Source organism: Marmota marmota, unplaced genomic scaffold (assembly GCF_001458135.2).
Source record: "Marmota marmota marmota unplaced genomic scaffold, marMar, whole genome shotgun sequence".
Taxonomy (NCBI): domain Eukaryota; kingdom Metazoa; phylum Chordata; class Mammalia; order Rodentia; family Sciuridae; genus Marmota; species Marmota marmota.
In genome coordinates this window covers 1,506,383-1,510,749 of record NW_026000294.1, presented here as the reverse complement: position 1 = coordinate 1,510,749, position 4,367 = coordinate 1,506,383, and the positions used below count along the sequence as shown (strand labels likewise).

The 4,367-nt window shown below is 44.7% G+C and overlaps 1 protein-coding gene across 2 annotated transcripts in view; it reads left to right on the top strand.

The window, feature by feature from the left end:
* Positions 1-336: 336 nt before the first annotated feature.
* Positions 337-4,367, top strand: part of Gjb1 (gap junction protein beta 1) — an 8,203-nt gene continuing 4,172 nt past the window's right edge. The window contains exon 1 of one of the 2 annotated variants that reach the window (XM_015501632.2): positions 337-475. The gene's annotated coding sequence lies outside the window, so the exon portion shown is untranslated. Of the gene's footprint in view, positions 476-2,512; positions 2,762-4,367 lie in introns of those variants that run through there. The other variant, XM_015501633.2, reaches the window with a different exon arrangement.

The window sequence follows — 4,367 nt, the reverse complement described above, 5'->3', positions numbered from 1 at the left end:
TTTAGTTTTAGAGGCTGGCAAGTGGAAGGGATGATACCCAGCATAGGAACTTGGCAACTTGCTCACACAATGGGTGAATCTACCTAAGGCCTGGAGGTGGGAAAAGTCTAAGGGATGTTGAGGAACCCAGGTCCAGCTCAGTCTCCCAGATAGGCCAGGCCTGGGCACATGACTGATAATGATGCCTCCCTCCTTGTGGGACATGGCAATAACCCCAAGCAATATGATCTATCACTCCAAACCCATTGGGAACTCAGGGAATCAATCTTGTTTACTGATTGTGTGTGGGAGGAGGTGGGGCTGGTTAATGTTTTTCTGGTTCCTCTTGGGCCGTGGGCCATTTCTGGCTCTGGCCCTGGACTCATTGTCCCTCCCCCTGGGCTGGGCTGACAGTGCCTAGTGGTATAGGGCAGACACGCCTGCAGACATTCCCTGAGAAAGGGCGGCAGCAGCCAGGTGTGGCAGTGTCGGGGAGGTGAGCAGGCTGGGGACTGAGGGAGGTGGTCCTGGGACTGAGGGCTGGTGTGGCAGCTGTGGGGGCAGAAGTGGGGCTGGGGAGACACCTGGATCTTGCCTTCTCTGAACCTCAGCACTCAGCCACTTAGGTCCCTTCTATGCTTTCCTCTGAGCTGAGCTGAGCTAAGGTTCCTCCTGCCAGGTGCCAGGCTTGCTTAGCTTCTCTCTGCAGCTTCCAACTCTTATCCTCTTTCAAGGCTGAAAGTTGCTTTTCCTCTCACCCTTTTTTTTTTCTCTGACAAATATTCTTCTCACCCCCATAGGGTCAGATTCCCAGGAAGACTAGAGTGACACAAGGTAGCCAAGTTTGTTCCTCTGTGACATTTTCTCCCACGCAGGGACAGGGTTCAGTGGGACAATTGGGCAATGCCAGATGCTGTTTTCCTTCCCAGAATACCAGGCAAACCAGGCATGCTCCCAACACAGGGGTGAAGGTGAATGAATAAATGTACTGAGTGGGCCACAGAGGGCCAGTCAAAGGGGCTGAGGATTTGAGAGCATGTGTTTCCATTTTCTTAAGGGAGGCAGGCAGACTCAAGCTGAGCCTGGGGTAACTGATGGTTTGGGGATCTATAGGAGGGATGGCTCTCTAACTGTTTAAAAGTTGTTCCAGCTGTTGGGAATGGCATAGCCGAATGCATGGGCTTAAAAAATGAGATGGAGAGAGGAGAATTTAGACAAGAGAAGTTTTAATGGACTGAAGTGTAGATGAAGATGCAGCATAGCAATATGGAAAGGACCCAGGCTTGGGTGAGGGGCTAATAGGATTTCCAATGAGTTCCAGCTCTTGTTTACCAGCTGTGTGATAAGTTATTTCACTTCTTTGAGTTGCCTTTACCTTATCTGTGGATTGAAGACAACAGCTCATGGCTCACAGGGTTGTTGTAAGAATGAGAGTTCATGATCATACAGTTTCTAACACATAGTAGGTATTCCATAAATGGTGGCTGTTATAATAAGCTCAAATAGAGAGCAACAGGAAGTGGGGGGGGTGATGAAGGAGTAATTGGGGATAGTTCAAACAGTGATAAAGGAGTTAACATTAGTAGAAGTTTTATGAAAAGACCACAGCAGGGAAAGGGAAAGGGAAAAATGTAATGAACCAGACTGGATGTGACCAAGACTGGCCACAGCATATTGTATGGCATGGTGGAAAGCTATGTCCCATGACTAAAATTCTGTAGAACCACAGGGTGGAGGCAGGGAAGATAAGCATGGAAAGAGAAAGAGCTGGAGGAGTTTGGCCTTAACCCTGTCAAACTAATGAAGGCAGCCAGAAATTCAGAGGGAAATCTCAAGGCAAGTCCCATGTCCCCTTGTGACCACAGGCTGCCTGTAAAATGGGGGAGGGAGCATGGATTCTGAGAATGAATGTAAGCCCATCCAGCCCAGCTCAACTCCTCTTCCCCAACCCTCCAAATCACAAGCATTTCCCTGTAGTTGGAAGAAAGAGGTGGGGGCCAAGAAACAGACACAGACTTAACGAATGTGTTGTGTGCATGTGTGTGCACATGCGAGCACATGCCAGAATGCACAGGAAGGAGTAGAGTTTTTTGAGATGTAAGCCTGGTTGCAGTTAGAATCCAAACTCCCTAAAAGAGTCACCAATAGCAGTGCTATGTACAAAGGCTATGAGGTCAAAGAAAAATAAATTTTGGAACTTGATTCTACCACTTGGCAGCAGTGCAATTGCCATTGAGGCAAGTTACTCTGAGTGTCAACTTCCTGGTCTGAAAAATGGGGATAATATTACAGGCTTGTTGTAAGGACTAAGCACAATCTCCTGATTTGGGGCTGTTCCTGAGTTCTGGGGCAAACCTGAAGCCTGACAAGGCCCCAAAAGCCCTTCTTAATTAAACATGGGAGCAAAACATGCCTGGAGCAGAGTATATCAATACCTGGACTTTAACCCAAAGTTGGGAAAACAGTTTGGATTTCAAAATCAGGTCACTCCCCTAGATGTTTTTTAAATGCAACCCTTGAGTATTGATGTTGACATAAGGATCAGTTCACTTTCCAACTGGGAAAGCAAAAATTGAAATCCCAGTGCCCACACAAGGGTTCTTAGGGGCCCTGAAGGGAGTTACTGGCTATGTCACAGAGAGTTTAAGACGATAAGAGGCAGAAAACTACAAGAACCTAAAAACTCAAGGGTGGCCAGGATGTCTGTGGGGCACCTCTGAGGGGCAGAGAGACGAGAACAGCTAAGATTCACTTTGGAGTTGGAGAAAACAGCCCAGGAAAGGTAAGCAAGAGAAAAATATACCAAAATTGGGAGGCAATGGGAAATTCCAAGAAGAAAGGAGAAAAAAAAAGTGGTGTCAATTGATAGGAAAGAAGAAGTAAAAGGAGAATGAAAAGACAGGCCAGTTTTGAATACCCCTGTTCCTTAAAAAAAAAAAGAAAAGAAAAGAAATACATGGAGAGCTGGGGATGTATCAGTAGTAGAGCACTTGCCTAGCATACAAAAGGTCCTGGGTTCAAGCCTCAGTACAAAAAAAAAAAACTTAAAAATTAATACCCATGGAGCCAGGCACAGAGGCGCATGCTTATAATCCCAGCTACTTGAGAGGCTGCGCAGGAGGATTACATGTTTGAGGTTTACCTTAGCAATTTAGTAAGACCCTGTCTCAAAATAAAAAAAGGGCTGGGGAAGTAGCTTAGTGACAGAGTGCTCTGGGTTCACTCTTCAGTACTGGGGGAAAAGTACCCACAGACCTCTATTGGGGAGACTGAGGCAGAAGGATTGTAAGTTTGAGACCAGCCCAGACAACTTAGAGAGACCCTGTCTCAAAATAAAAAGTAAGGGCTGGGGTTGCAGCTCAGTGGTACAGCACTTGCCTAGTATATATGAGGCACTGGGTTCGCTTCTCAGCACCACATATAAAATAAAATAAAGGTCCACTGACAACTAAAAAATTGTTTTTTTTTAAAAAAATAAAAAGCAAAAGGGCTAAAAGTATAGCTCCATTGTAAGAGTGGCCCTGGGTACAATTCCCAGTACCAAAAAATAGACACACACACACACACACACACATACACACACACACACCTCCATGGAAAGAAAGTTGTAAATCTATCCAAGTCAGTGGAGTTTATGGAAAAGAATATGGGTTTGGAGTCATTTTGACCTGGCTCAAATCCCAGCTCTGTCACTTGCTTACTGCATGACCTCTAGGCAAGTCCCTTCACTTTTCTTTGCCTCAGTTTCTTCCTCTGTGACAGAGGATAAAAGCAATATCCTACCTTAGGGTGTTGTTCTGAGAATTACATGAAAGAGTATAGTGCATGGTCCTGGCATATAACAGGTGCTCAGTAAATGGTTATTCTTAACAATTCTCCTTCACCACCTGTATTAAGAATCCATACGTTTTCAATCCTCAGCACCACATAAAAATAAGTAAATAAATAAAATAAAGTTATCGTGTTCACCTACAACTAAAAAAAGAATTGAAAGGGCTGGGGATGTGGCTCAAGTGGTAGCATGCTCGCCTGGCATACGCGGGGCACTGGGTTCGATCCTCAGCACCACATAAAATAAAATAAAGATGTTGTGTCCACCGAAAACTGAAAAATAAATATTTTTAAAAGAATTTTTTAAAAAAAGAATCCATATGTTAAAAAAAAAAAAAGCTGGGTGTGGTGGCAAACACCTGTAATTCCAGCAGCTCTGGATCCCAAGTTCAAATCCAGCCTCAGCACTCAGCAATTTAGTGAAGCCCTAAGCAATTTAGTGAAACTGTTTCAAAATAAAAAGGACTGGGGATGTGGCTCAGTAGCAAAGTACTCCTGGGTTCAATCCCCTGTTCTAAAAAAAAAAAAAAAAAAATGAAAGGAAAAAAAGAAAAAGG